The sequence below is a fragment of the Lissotriton vulgaris genome, chromosome 4_1 (assembly GCF_964263255.1).
Source record: "Lissotriton vulgaris chromosome 4_1, aLisVul1.2, whole genome shotgun sequence".
In the NCBI taxonomy this organism is placed as follows: domain Eukaryota; kingdom Metazoa; phylum Chordata; class Amphibia; order Caudata; family Salamandridae; genus Lissotriton; species Lissotriton vulgaris.
Window position 1 is genome coordinate 1903458707 of NC_141691.1, and position 15837 is coordinate 1903474543.

The 15837-nt window shown below is 48.8% G+C and overlaps 1 pseudogene; it reads right to left on the bottom strand.

Moving 5' to 3' along the window:
* Positions 1-209: 209 nt before the first annotated feature.
* On the bottom strand, positions 210-2345 carry LOC147724690 (uncharacterized; annotated as a pseudogene).
* Positions 2346-15837: the final 13492 nt, after the last annotated feature.

Below are 15837 nucleotides of genomic sequence, written 5' to 3' on the forward strand. Positions count from 1 at the left end.
CTCTGAATCTGAAAGGCTAGAAGCCCCAGAACCGGTTAGGAAATATCTAGAAATATCGTATATGTAATACCATTAAAGATATTTTTACAACTATTCCCAGAATCAAATAGATTTCTAGATCCTAGACTTGTATATCGATCGGTTGGATTTAGTTCCACCAAGTTTGCAAAATAAGACCCGATGTCATAAAGAAATGATTAGATATGGCTTTAGTTCAGACTGTCTAGGAAGTCTTTTGCTTTGATTTCCGAGGTGAAGAACTTGGCTTGGCCCTTATAGATAACTTTAAGCGTAGCTGGATTATTCAGATAAACCTGAGTCTTTTTCTCCAAAAAGGGCTTAATCAGTTGACGGAGCCGCCACCTCCGCTCCACTGTGGTGTGGCAGAAATCAGGTCTTACAAAGTATGAGATTTCACCTCTAGATCGATGGGCATCTGGTCTTGCTTTCTCAGTGATAGCTTGACAGAGAAGAAAATTCCCAAAATATACTAAGATTGCCCTAGGATATTTGCCCTGTGAGATTGAAGCCCTTAATGTAAACGGTGTTCTGTGGACGCGTTGGACTTCTAGCTCCCAGTTCCATGTGGTCAATTCGGGGAATGTATCCTTGAATAGCTGGATCACAAATGCGCGTATATTGTCACCCTCAATTTTTTCCGGAATACCCAGTATTCGGAGGTTATTGCGTCGCATACGATTTTCCTTTTCCTCCAGTTTCCACCTAACGTCCTTAAGTTCTGCATCATGAGCATCTACTTGCTCTTTAACAACAGTGGCTTCAGCTTCATTAATTACTATACGATCCTCCATATCGATCAATCTTGCATTAGAGGCTGCAACTGATTTGGAGAGTTTACGCACTACGCCTTGAACTTTGTGTACTGCTTGTTGAGCCCTAGGCCCATCCTTTGAGGTCTGTTCTCTATGGGAAGCTATCGCTTGCAGCACCGTGTCCATAACAGATGTTAAAGTGGCATTTTGCTGCTCAAGAGAGGGAGCGCCTTCGATATGGACTCTAGAGGAGGGATCCTGCGAGCTAGAAGCTGTTGCTGGGGAATAGTCCCGGAGCAAACCATCGGCGCCGTGATGGCTTCTTTTCTTTCTTACCACTGTATGCCTCCTATCTCTGGATTCGCCTTAGGCAGCGTCAGGGTCGCTTTCCTGTGAACTAATGTTAGAGCCAGTATGAAGATCAGAATAGGAATAGGAGTCTGAGTCTGTGTCCAGATCTTGAGACCATCTGGGATCCTCAAGCCCCTCAGAGATAGTAAAAAACTCAGACGGTTCCTTGTCTGTATCCGAAGCTATGCCCGTCCCCCCTTTATGATCGCACGGAGGGACCGCTAAAACCTGCTCGTTGTTTAGATGCTGCAGAGAGTTGGCATCCTCATCAATTAGGCTAGGAGAGAGAGTTACAGGAGGCGAGATATCCGTCTGGGGCTGCACTGGACTTAGTGCTGTAGTATTGAGGCTCAAAGAAGATATGACATTATGGAGGTTGGATGTAGCAGTAGCCTGTGCTAGGTGTGATTCAACTGCAGACCTACCTTCCTTCTGGATCAGTTCCTGATCTCCCTGCGCTGGTCCATGCCCATCTGCTGGTGCTGCTTGCGTTGTTGGTCTTGCTGGAATTGTTTCTGTACCAGGCACACCTGGCATGTCCGTTGGTCCCCCATTCACCCGGGCGTATGCAGTCCCCTGTGCCAGCGCGGCTGGGTCAGCCTCTGTTGAGACACCCGCTCCAGAGGCCGAGGCTGATGCTACAGGAGGAGCAGACAGCGAATCCGCACTGGTGAGAACTGCGGGAGCCGCTGCAATCAGCGTCCCGCTTGTTGCGTGGTGAGCGGAGGGGGAGGGAGCAATCACTGCAGGAGCGGAGCAAGCAGGCGTTTTTCGAAGTAGATCTACCACCGAGGGGCCCGGGCCCGGTGTGGTAGGAGTTTTTGCCGCCTTAGGATGTTTCTGGTATGTCTGCAATTGTGCACCATCGGGGCCGATAACTTCGTCTGTCACAGAGCCACCAGCGCGTCTCGCTGCCAGTTTGAGGTCGCGAAGAGCTTGTTTAGCCGCTCGAGTTTTGGAAGCGGCTGCGACCGCTGCTGCATTTTTCGGGGCCATCTGTTCAGTGAGGCCAGCAGAGTCCTTCTCCGACACGATGGTGGATTGCTTCTGTAATTTGCTACCCTCGTCCTGAACACTGGCAAGGTCCTTGCTTATTTGGAGCCGCGAAAAGAGTCTCAGCACCGCAAAGCCGAGAACCGAGGCCACCAGATGCAGATGTGAGCGGGACCACCCTGTTAAAGATGGTGGATCAGCTAATCCTGCCGGGTAGGTTCCATGCATTATTTATATCCTCTGTCCCATATGTAATGATATCTTCGTATTCTTCTTAGTATTCACCATGGGTTTATCAAACTTTTCATAGTTGCTCTACATAGCGTCTCTCTTCCGCAGGTCCCATTCTCTACCAAACACCTCCTAGCCCATAGATTAGGCACTGGTCAGACGGCGTCTCACAGCGGACTAGGGAGCCTCCGCCATCTTGCCTCTAGCTGCCGGCCCTTTCCAAAGTTTTGGAAAAACATGTTAACCGTCAGCTTTCAGATCATGTGGAAAGCTCGGGATTCTTTCATCCATCCCAATCTGTATTTAGAACTCATTTCTCAACAGAAACCACTTTGTTGGGGGTCACTGAGTAGTTGTGCTCCTGTGACCGTACATTCCAGGTCTTTTCCTCCAAATCTTCATCTACAATTAGGTCATCCGCATATGGAGTTCCCCAGGGGTCAACCCTGAGTCCTGTGGTCTTTAACATTTACGTTAGACCCCTGGCATCTATTGTGGAGGATGCAGGTCTGTCCCTTTACTAATACGCCGATGACACGCAAATTATTTTCTCCCTGTCTTCCGCTAAGGAAGGGTCACCTTCCTCCCTTCAGGTGGGATTACAGAGGGTGTCAGAATGGATGTGTGCCAATCTATTGAAATTAAGCGGTGATAAGACCGAGGTTATCATTTTAGGTAAACACAAGCACTTGTGGGGGCCACAACATTGGCCACTGGAAACGGACACCCATCCCCAACCAGTTACTCAAATGCGGAACCTGGGAGTTATCATCGACAGTAACCTCTCAATGCAGCAACAGGTGGTTAGGGTTGCCTCCACCTGCTTTACCAATCTAAGATGTTTGCGGAAGATCTGGATGCTCCCAGATTCCACCAAAAGAACGGTTGTCCAGGCACTAGTCACCTCTCACTTGGACTATGGAAACATTCTGTACCTGAGTGGAAGCCAGGAGGTGTTGAAGAAACTCCAGGTGGTCCAGAAATCCGCAGCTCGTCTCCTATGCCATAACCCTGGGAGATCATACATCTCTCCCATCCTTCGGGATTTACATTGGCTCCGCATTGAGAGCCGCATCAAATTCAAGACCTTGTGCCTAATCTTTAAAATCAAACAAGGGTCGGAGCCTCCTTATCTTCAGGAACGTGTTCATCCTTACGTCACTTCCCGGTCTCTACGGTCGCCACTCAGGGCAACTTTGTAACACCTAGTTGCCGATTATCTAGAATGGGAGGCCGGTCTTTCACATTCCTTGGTCCTAGATTATGGAATGCCCTTCTCTGTTCGATGAAACAGGAATCTTTCTACCTTAGGTTTTGGCGAGATCTTAAGACCTGGCTTTTTTCTCAGTGATTAGTTATCCATGAGCTCAGTTCGCAGTAGTTTGACTTGCTTGCGCCGGGAAACCCTGTTTAGGGTAGCTGTGCGCGTTAAAAATGTAATTATTAATAATAATAATAATAATGCCAGTGTTGACTGCTGGATGACGTGCACATATAGGACTAGTTCCTTGCAAGGAAGAATGTCGGTTGAAGCTCAATCGACAAGCGAAAGTGCGAAATTGATTTGTATACTGTTACAAGATCACACTGAATGTGAAATGGTGCTCCATACCATTTGTCATAGACAACGGTGCATGGATAAACATGCCAGTGGAAAAATACAATAAACTGTCTCCAGTGCCCTATTTAGCTTTGTCAAAACCAGTATACGTTGGCTGCTTTGACGCCACTGCAAAGTCAAGGTTCATTCATAGCAACTATGAACCATAAACACAAAAGTACAAACACCAAAACATTTCTTGCACGTGATTGGGTACATGTTTACTCAGTTTCAGTACTGGTGCAGACATGAGGCTGATTTTTGTAAAATACAAAGTCAGTGCTAATCATGAGATAGCAAATCAGTTTCTATTTATGTTTTATGAACCAGGAAGACATAAAATCATGATAGTGCAACTTCACATAAATGAGAACACCTGTTCTGTTGCTCAAAGACATTGTTGAGTTGCATTTTTATTTACAAGAGGCTGTTGAGAAAGACTTGACTTGAGATACTATGAAGCACAATATCATTCAGCGATCCACTAGCCAGATACTATGGGTAGTACCCATAGTGGTAGTGCAGAAAAAGGATAGTGGAGGAGGTATGTACATCTGCGTGGATATGCGCCAAGCGAATAAGGTGATCAAAAGATAACGACATCCAGGTCCGCTCATACCTGACATGATTATGCAGCTGAATGGAGCCAAAGTCTTTCCCATCTTGATTTGAACAAAGGATATCACCAGCTTGAACAATGGGAGAATTGCAGGTACATTACTACATTTTTGATTCTTGTTGGTTTCATTAGATAAAAAACGCAAAGTTTTGGAGAGTTATCAGTTGCAGAAGATTTTTAAAATGTCATTTGTTGCATACTACAGCCAGTCACAAATGCTAGAAAACCATCACTATATTTGTAGTCGATTTGTATTGAGTTATCAGACTATAAGCTTATCGTGATAGATGATAATTGTGCCCGTCATGCAAAGATTAACAGGGCAACATTTAGAACACGCATTTGCAATGCAATAGGTCTCGCATTTGTGAGAGTTTAAGCTATTGGCATTGTAAATGACAATGTCTTTTATTTATCTGTTGTAAAACCCACACATAAATAAAAGGCATTGTCATTTACAATACCAATAGCATACTCTAGCGAATGTGAGGCCTATTGCATTGCAAATGCTTGCTTTCTTTCTTTCTTTCTTTTTTTTTGGAAAACCTTTATTGATACTTCAACCAGTTACAAGTATAGGCCTACAACCACCAGGGCTGGCCGCGAATCAATATCAGTGCAACCAAGCAATTAGAACCAGACATGGCCCCTCGGGAGGCGAACACAGTAAGACTTCAATTAAAACTGGCAGCATGGCATACTATACGAATAACAGGATAATAAAGGTTCCATTTTATAATATAAAGATAGAAGGATCAGGTGCCGTACAATATCACAGAGGTGCATAAAGGGCGAGCAAAACAGTAGGAGGTCCACAGTTACTTCGATATTATTCAAAACCATGGCGCTGAAGAATACGAATCAGGATAAACAAGCATACAGTTAATGTTCGCGCCAGTGGAGCGCCCGCCCGATGGTACTGAAGTACCATGAAAGTATAGGCACAGATAAAAAGACGACAGTTGACAAAAGAGTAGACCCACTACGCTGACCCAAAAAGAGGAAACAAAAGAAAAGGCGAAGAAAGATAAGAAGAAAAGAAAAGGCCCTAGAAACAAAAAATATAAACAAAATCTCCCCTTCCAGCCCCCCACCCTGCACCCCTGCAGATGACTACGGCCTACCCCCCTAGTAGCGTGCCTGTCGCCCCGTAAATGAACCTAAAATATAGAAGAACAAAGGGAAAGAAAGAAAAGAGAAAGAAAGAAGGGACTAAAACCCTGCCCAAAAGGGAGTAATGGAGGAGGGCTATGTCCGACGTACTCCCGGGCTCTCCCCCCATCTCAACGAAGAATTCCCCGCCATGATAATACAATCAAGCAGACCACAATGAAACAGTACAGCAGAGGAAACTAGAAATCTCGCCCCGGACTCCGCTAGCCAAATAAAGCAGTCCCGTTATCAATAAATCAAAATTGTGAAACCTCAAGCAACAGTCTCTAACCTTGGCCCCGTCGAGCAATTTCGCTGATCCCCTCCGATAGAGAGAGCCCCACCATAAGATTGTCAAAGGTCAAACAGAATTTGTCAAACCATAGTCTATAAGTCAAAGTAAGGATGGCAAGTTCCAAAGTAGACACTCGAGTCCAACGATGCCCCTTCCCGACTCTAAGACCAGGCACTATCCCATCCGCCATCTTGACGGACCCGTTAGGAAGGGGGGTCGACATAGTCCCACACGGATCACAATTACGAGCAAGCGTCTCCAAATCGGGAAAAGCAGTGAAAAGTTCCACCAATTGCAGTTCCAAAGAGTCTAACGTTGTAGGTGTATCGCCGATCTCCACATGTTCGAACTGTACGTTCCGCTGCCGCAGGAGCATAGAAAGCTACGAGCACCGGGGCAAGTTGCATCGATGGGGTAGCAATAAAGGAAGGAACTGGCCACCGGGTCTCGGGCAGCAAAGCAGAGTCCGGCCCCGGTCCTCTAATTCTGTCCGCCGCCGACATCAGATTCCAGGCCTGGGTCTTCATAGTCGCCTGAAGTGACTCAAGGGCTGCCATCACTGACCGCAATGACGGGCCGCACTGAACCCGCTCTGCCGGGCTTCGCATAGCATCAAGCATATTGACCCCCACGGAGAGGCGCCTTCCCCGGGGTAAGATTAGGCGGAGCAGGAATGAGCCGTGAGGGATCGATCATCAATGAGCGTTAGTGCGCACCAAGTCTCCGATCTGACGGCACCGGCGCTACATACGCCAGGCCCCTGGATCTCGGACCCCCACACACACCACCTCGGGCGTCACTCGTATCCTCACCTCCGATACAGTTCCAGGCAACAGATCGGCAGCAAAGCAATCAGAAAGATGTCGAAAGTTCCACGGACCGGACCCTTCCGGACCCTGCCGCTCTCTCTGTTGTTCAACTCGGACCCGGCTAGACCAACAAAGAGACCCCGGATTCCAGACTGGACTAGGCCTCAAATTAAACCTCGACATAACTCCTCTCCACCATGTCGGAAAATTCTCGGGATTGCACCATCAGTCCGCAGAATAGTTCATGCACCCGGATATGGGGCGAGAAATCAGGATATACGACAGGATCTTCGAGCGATGGACGGGGGTCAGCGGAGCCGGGAGGCTATGCGGCCATCTTGCTTGCTGTCATAGCTCCTCCTTTGCTTTCTTTCTTGTGCAGTTCTTTGAAGTGACTTAGCAGATGTATAGCGCAAGGTGCAGTCTTTAATCTCCAAGAAACGAAGACCATATCATCACTGCTGGGCTGATTTTGAGGGGTTTAACAGCGAGTTGTCTTGCCAAACCACAATTATCTCCAGTTAGTTGGTCTCCATTTAGCATGATCTACTTTATGAACATCGCTATGTTTAGACTTTCCATGTGTAACGGGGGGGGGGAGATGTAATCATGCCAAGACATTAGTGTGTAATTCTCCCACCTTGGCCCAGACTGTCTGAGAAGAGTTTTCCTGCAATCTTACCAGTGTACTCCTACTTAATCTTGTGCATTAGAGCTCTAAAATAGCAGATCAGTATTATGCATTATCCAACTGACTTACATTCAGAAGCGTCCACTGAAATACGAATGGCTAGGACCGCTCCACCATAGTAAATAATTTCCACAGCATAGCACATACTTTTGGGCATACCTGAACGTAGGGTGACTCACTAAGAAAACAAGATTCCACAAAAGCTATAGACTTCAGACTGCACAAAGGTGGAAGGCAAAGCAGGAATACGCTAGATACGTCAGCAGTGAGCAATGCCCGGACAGGCAGCTAAACTGACACAACAAACTTCGCCTTAGCAAGGGGGTTTGGGGTGCAGCCAAGCCACGAGGTCTGTCCCCCGGGCAGATTGGGAGGGGGAGGGGGCGAGATGGCGATCAGCCATTTTGTAGGTTTGGGCTGCCTTGGGAGTAGCCCAAAGGCAGCCCAATTTAAAATTATAGCCCAAGGTTATTTCAGGGGTCCCTGCGCCTGCCCAGCCACCATTTTAGGTTTTGGTGACCTGGTGGCTGGGAACGCTGTTAAGTTATGCTTTTTTGGTCAGGCTTTTGGCGCTTCTTTGGTCGGTGTTTGTGGGCTTTCTGTCGTTGCAGCAGGATTTTCGTGATTGCTGCAGAATATTACCGGGTTCTCGAGGCCATCCGCCTGCTCAGAGAGGCAGGTCGGATGGACTTGCTCATGGACTCCCAGGGGGAAGCGCGCCCAGCGCAGAGCGAGTCCGCCCCCGGAAATTGGCCATATTGCAGGTGAGTGACCAGGGCCGCGCAGAGGGTCGGAGTGGGGCCCTGGATGGAGGTGAGGAGAAAGCGGGGACAGCGGGGGCCCGCGGGAGGAAGCTGAGGAGGGGGACGTGGGGGGCGTCTCCTGTAGGCGCCCGTTGCTGATAATGACCACCCGCTGCTTCTGGGGCGGTCGTGAGGGTTCCGGCGGCAGGGCCCAGGGCAGAGCTGTCGGGTGGCCGGCGGGTGGCGGGAGGCTTGGGGCGGGCTAGCGCAGGACAGCGGCGGGGAGGCGCAAGGAGCCCTCCCCCTGCTGGGCTGCAAGAGGCGTTTGGTGTGGTGGGAGGGGCAAGACAGGCTCTGGAGGCACGCGGCGGGGAGGCGAGAAGAGCGATCCCTCCGCAGGGCGACAGCAGGCAGCTGGTATGTTGGGAGGGCCGGGGACAGGCTATGGAGGCACGCGACGGGGAGGCACAAAAAGGTGCTTCCCCAGCCGATATGCGAGGTTCTGTTGGGGCAGGCGGAGGGCAGGAAAAGTCGTCAGGCAAGCGCCGGGGGGGCAGAGAGCAATTCCTCCCCCAGAGCGTGAGGAGCGGGCTGGTCCCTCGGGGGTCGGGAAGGCTTTGGGAGGGGGGCGGGCCCTCTGGGGGCCAGAAATTTTCAGCAAAGGGGCCACAGGAAGGGAAGGCAGGAGGTAAGAAGAGCAGAAAAGGGGGAAAGGAGTGCCCCCCCCTCGCCGGGTGGGCTGGCGGGTGGGGTGGAAGGGGCTGGCCAAGCGCAGCAGGGGGATCAGGTAGCAGGGGGTGGGGCCCTCCTATCCACGCATGTCCTCGCGACCCACGTGGATGTGTGGGGCTTTTGAGGAGGTTTCCTTGGTCGAGGTGGGGGTACAGGGGAGGGGGAGTGAGGGAGAGGGGTCTGGGGCTCTGAAGGGGTGGGAGGAGCCGGGGGATTGGTCACCTCTGCTGCTCTCGGAGGGGAGCGGGGGAACTGGGAGGGGTTAGACGCGTCCTGGGAAGAGGGGGTCCAGGAGGCACAGGGGGTGCAGCAGGGGTGCGGGGGGTCGTGGTCCCAGGGGGCAGGGGGGAGGGGTGAATTAGGTGGGGTTGCAGACGGGAGAGTCCTGGATGCGGAGGGCTGGGGGGATGTGGAGTGTGGTCCGATGACGGGGGTGCAGGTTTTGGGGGTCTGGTATGGAGCGATGACGAGGAGGATGTGGGATGCAAGGGGTGGAGCCAGGGGCAGTTGGGGGTTTTGGGGGCTGGGGGCGCGAGGGATGGTGTGGAGGCAAGGAGGGTCGGGGGTCAGGTTGAGTGAGGGACCCAGCACACCAGTCCGGCCATTTCTTTTGCAGGAGGACAAGCGGCGTGGGACTCCTAACTTGGCAGGGCTGGGGACAGCCCAACGGTGCCAAGATGAAGGGAGGGCGGAGCCTCCTGCGGCGATCTCCAGACCAGCGAAGGATCAAGTCGCTGTCAGGACACGAAGGCCCGAGGCGGGCTCGCCGACCCCAACACCCACGGGGCACCAGCGACCTAGGGAGACTCGCCGCTGGAGGAGCGACGCATGCGTTGTTTTTAATCTGGCTGGCAGGGGCAGTCGGCGCCGCCGACAGGGAGGGTGTATGGAGCGGTTGCTGGCAGGTGGTTGAGGATGAAGGCAGTTTGGAGGAAGGAGAGCTGAGGGATGGCGAGGGCAGCGGGGGTTTGAATAACGATGTCTCTAGTGTGTTGCAGATGTCACAGGGTCAGAGAGAGAGAGGACGGAAGGAACCGGGGGTAGCGGGGAAAGAAGGATGGTTCTAAAGGGAGTGTGGCAACCGGGGCAGTAGGTAGGCTTTGTTTCAAATGAGCCACAACCTCTCCCCACACTGAACAATGATATACACTCAACATAATAACTATAGTTCCAGTCCAGGTATTGTTGTGAATTAGAACTGAAAAACACTGATATTTGCAAGTTATAGGTAGGATGACGATTCATAACTCCAACAACAGTCGCGGAAACCATAGCTTGCAGAACAAATACGATGCTCATATCCTCAGATGCAATTACAAATGCCGTACATTATATTAGAGATGAATTTACATACCCAATTGCCCTTAACTCTATGAAAGAGACATCTATAAATGTAGTAATTTGTATTGTTTTGAGAATGTGGTGTTATTTAACCCCTTCGATGCTGATGACAAGCTCAGCTCATCATCAGCTACGGCGCTCGTATGCTGATGGCGAGCTGAGCTCGTCATGTAACGCGGGTTTTTGAAAAATCCAGCACACAGCGGGAAAACCGCTAGCGCACAAGGGGTTAATTACATTGTACGTGTTGGGGTTGCTATGTATTACTTTAATTATTTGTATAATAATTGTGAGGTCACACACTTTAACAGTGTTTTTCTTAGTGAATTTCTGGGTTTTTCTAAGCCTACGTTTAGGAGTTACAACCATAGTTAACCATAACTTCACTTTAATAATTGGTTTCTTCAGTGAAGTTTGGGCTTTTTTTGATTATAAAGCGCTATCAGCCATTTTCTTCATCCAACCCACCATGGGTGGCTAACCCCTGCTGTGAATGTCATTTGGCGGTGCGCAGCAGTTATTGCAGCCGCGGCCCGTGCAGGTAGAAACAGTGAGGCATAGAGAGGGGAGATTTTGACATACAACCACGAGGGAAAATTCATTATTTATTTAATTTTTCCTCATTGTCCTCTGTCAAATCCACCCCCCAATCCCAGCCCCACCTCTAGTACCTGCAGGTGCCGCTGCTGGGCCTGGGCTCAGCCTATGGCCATGCCCTATGCTCAAAGCACCTCAGGTGACTGACCCCCATCTGTAGCTATGCAGAGCAGGGGGTTGGCCACAAGTCCGTTTTTTAGGTCTCGCCTAGCGTTGCAGTGCACGCGTTGCACACTCGGCGAGACATATAGTGAGAGAGGAGAAGGGGACTTGAAGCCCCGGCCATCATTTTCTTTGGGTCGCGTCAGCGTTTATGCTAAATGGATGCTGTTGGCCACTGCCCTTTCTCCCATTCATCCAGCCCATTCGTACTGGGGCATCTGCTTCACGGCTGTTGTGAAGCACTTTCTTATCTTTAGGGAGGGAATCTGTTTCTAATCAGCAAAACCTTAGCGCGACCATGCTAATTAGAAACAGATGGCCTCCTAAAGATAAGAAGGTCTGCAGGCACTTCCCTGCACACTGAGGTCTCCTCGCGTCAGCGTCCTCCCCTTGGAGCACACATTTGCTAAGGAAACTTCTCCGCGGTATAGCCCCCCACTTCCCCACTTCCTCGGAGCACACGTGACTTGTTTTGGAAGCCTCCCTTGATTTGCACTGCCCCTGCATCCATCTGAGCTCAAGAGACACCGCTTCACGCAGATTCTACCTTGGGTAACAGTGCCCGCCGGAATTTGCTGTTGGGAAATATTGCTTGCGCTCTCCCACCCCACATACACACTACCCAGCTGAGAGTACCCTCCCCCACAATCCTGGGAAAACACTGTCCCCTTCACACACAAATCTGCTGTCAGTCCTGACCCGCCTCCACACGCACCGCTGCTTAGAGAACACTCAGCACACGCTGCTGATGAGGTGCATGCCCAAGCTCTCCTCCTACAAGATTCTCGCAAAGCACACTGTCATATTCGTGAGAATCCTGGTGCACAAACAATGTAATTTTTTGCTCAACATTAGCTGTGTCTGGTGGAATGCTGCCCGTCGCATTGAGATATATAGCAAGATGTTGGGTAAACACTACTTCCCCTGCACATTGTAAAAGGACATTACCATCCTCTGCACCCCAAACCCCCAGGTACAACCTTTTTTTTTCTCTTAGTTTTCTGTGTTGTATTGATTTCGGATACATTGCACAAGGTAGTATGCAACCCTCAATTTTACGATAAGATGGAATACCTCAAAACGGGGTTCTTGTAATGAATCGAAGAACATGTAAGTAAATGCTGTATATCCACGGAGGCACAAGGAATGAGTTAACCTAGGTTGAAGATCTTCTTTAATACGGGAAATAGCCCCCCCTTATGTAGTTATAGTATACACCTCTGGAATGTTTTGCGAGTTCTTTGTGCTAGCAGTTTTAGAATTCTCTCCAACCGGACCCGGGAAGCCTCGGCGATAATTGGGCAGAAGCAGCACCTTTTCTGGGTGAGGATGTGTGTGTAAAAGAAATGCACGTTAGAAGCGTGTATGTTTCTGTTCAGCATCGTCGATTCAGAGGCTGTGGTTCCTCGGAGCGCCAGGCCTCTTTTGCGATATAGAAGGGCATTTTGGTGCTAGGTGGTTGAGAGCATACTAAAAAGGAGCTTTATGTTCCGTGGGGGGATGGCAAACCACAGAGCTGCACGGTGAACTTACTCCCCCCTGGCAGGGGCAGCCGGCTGGAAACCGCGTTGCCACCCGGTGGGGGCTAGAATACTATGATTAGCAAAGTGCACTTTCTGCTTGAAATCATGCAGTGCATGCCACGCGCTCAAGGTCGTTTTAATGAACGAATATACCAGTTTTCTGGTGCAAACAGTTAGAGAAGCTACACAGGTGCTTTGGTGCACCCGTGTGCCTCTATGTATTAGTGTGTCTGTCTCACGGGGTGTGCGTGTTTCTCAGCGTGTGCATGCTTTTGTGCCCGTTTGTAGTGCAGTTTCTATGTATGTCGGTATGCGGGGGTCAACAAGGGGTAAAATACATTGTCATTTACAACGCCATTACTTGATTAATGCTTCACGGTGGGAAAAAAAAACAATAACATTTTCAATGCCAATAGCTCAAAACAATGTCATTGCGAGACCTATTGCATTGTAAATGCTTGTTATGAATTGTTGTAGGTTTGGAGATTTGCCAAAGATTTCACAAACTCTTGCTGACCTCTGGACCCATGTTGGACCTTTTGTGGAATTTACAGACCTGGTTTCTGACCCGCAGCTTAACATTGTGATACCAAAGGAGATGATTTACGGAGCTCTTGAGCAAATCAAACACTCACCCCCAGTCAACTGATCTGGGTTTAATCCATCATCATTCTTTTGCTCACTCCACCGTCCCAGTTTAGAAGCCAACTGATCTGGGTTTAATCCATCATCATTCTTTAGCTCACTCCACCACTCCAGTTAATGATAGTCAACTGATCAGGGTTTAATCTATCATCATTCTTTAGCTCACTCCCATCCCAGTTCAGAAGCCTAACATTGGCATAAGACACTTGCAGATTGTTTGCAGACCCTTAGCAGGGTTTCAGAGTCTTTAGAGCTTCACTGGCGGATGCAAACCCTGACATGGGTCCATGAAACCTGTGACAAAATCCTTTTTTTGTACATTTTAGTCATAGATAGATTTCCTTTGCCCTTCCCACTACTGACCCAGGGAGTAAAAGGGATGCACCCCTCATGGCTCATTTAATGTTTTGCTGAATGGGGAGACCAAATCTTGTACTCAACAATGGAAGGTGCAACATTTATTGTGACATTGTGGCAATCCAATTAGAGTGCTTGCAAACTGGCTTTGCATGTGAGCACACAAATGGATGACAGAAGTTAAAGCTCGCTTATACAGTCAGATTTTAATGTTTTATAAATTCTAGGTGTGTGGACGTCCTTAAAAGCAGATTCTTGGACCTCAGCTGATTTCCTTCTCAAGCCCACAAAAATAATTTTTACATAGCTAACTTCTCAAAAGCTACTGAACAGGTGTACTTGAAACCGTATAAATGTACTTCTGTAATTAAAATTCTAGTTTCATGCCAAGTTTGTTCAAAATATGTCCCGTGTTTTTTCCATAGCAGGGAGCAATTATTTTGGGAGTTAAAATGGGAAACTTTGTATGTTTGCCTATTAGGTGACCTCATTTGAAAAATATGCATTAAACTCAAAACACCAAGTAAATTAAAATGATAAGTGATTTTTCAAGTGTTGTGCATATCTGCACAGCTGCACCAAAGTTATTATCAAATCAATAATTTTTTGATTCTCCATTTAATGCTGCCCTGGCTTGTGGCATTTGCATGAAACCTAATTCCAAGACTGGGCTTAACAGCCTTCAATATGTCCTGAAGATTTGTAACGAGTGCTGGCATCAACAAGTCCCTACACCGCAAACTCCAGCCGATACAGAACACTGCTGCGAGACTCGTCCTTGGCATCCCCCAGCATGAATACATCTGCCAACACCTACGGGACTCCACTGGCTCTCGTGGAGAAGAGAATCACCTTCAAGATCCTCACTCACGCCTACAAATGCCTATACAATAACGGACCCAAATATCTCAACAAAAGAATAAACTTCCACATACCCAAAAGAAACCTCCGGTCTGCCAACCTCACACTAGCCGAAACCGCATGCATCCACAGAGTCACAGCAGGTGTAAGATCGTTCTCTCACATTGCAGCCAAGACCTGGAATGAGCTACCGACAGACAAAAGACGAACCCCCTCCCTAAACACCTTCAGGAAGGCTCTCAAGACCTGGCTCTTGGATTGAAATGAGCTTTGAGACCCTCATGTGTGAGTAGTGCGCTTACAATTTCCTAATTGGATTGATTGATAGTTATTAGTGAATGAAATTGTTTTGGCCCCTGTTTTACCCTTGCCCCATTAATGGATATGCAAGAAACTTGCCATACCGATTTAAGATTAAACAGACTAAATGTCTGCCTAATTTCATGAAGATCCTCCAAATGTTGCCATATTTATCAGACACATTTTTTAGGTTTTGCCTGCACAGCCCTTGAGCTGTGCCATCAAAGTCTTTTGAAGTAAAAAAAAAAGAATTCAAAGGGGCGTACTGCCCGCCTGTTACTTACCATTTGTCGGCATCACAGGTCACTCTTGTTTTCTTGCTTCTCGCTGACCAGCAGCAGCGTATCACATCATCTTTCCTCAGCTTTGGCTGGAGTCTAGACCGAGTACTCTTTCGTGTTGACTTTCAGTGGCTTGTGGGTAGTTTACTTCCACTGGCTGCGTGCTTCTTAGGTACTTTTTAGGTTGAGCCTGGCCAGAGCATGCGCTGCCCTGCGAGGCATGCTGTATTGGAGTATGCACTTGAAGCCCCGCCCACTCTCTGCCCATATTTATCCTTCGTAAATGCTGTCTTCTGATTCATAATTAGGCTTTTTAGTCTCTTCTTAGTACCACCTTGTTTTCATTTGTAGCCTCCTATGAGGACTGGCACTTTTACTTCGGTTGTTACATGGTACGTGTTATTTAGTCTGTAAGCACTGGCTTCTTTAATGAGTTTCTCTTACTGCATGCACAACATCCCCTATTTGCTGTGTGCTTTGAAGCCTGGGCAGCCACTCACTGGAGCTGGGCAGCAACTCACAGGAGCGCAGAGTGACTCCCAGGCGAGCTGCGCTTGTCCCGTTATCTTCAGCATGTCAGTGCTCACTCCCCTCCTCTGCATGTACCATAGCACATACATGTCTCACACTCAAAGTGCACCCACACCTCATGGTGGCCGTGCATTGCATGTTTTTATGTGCAGCACACTATGCGCGCTTTCACTTTCTTAATGGGGCCTCGCGCACCACTCGCAGAACGGGCCATGCAGATTCCCAAATTGTTGTTTCTTTTTTACATTTA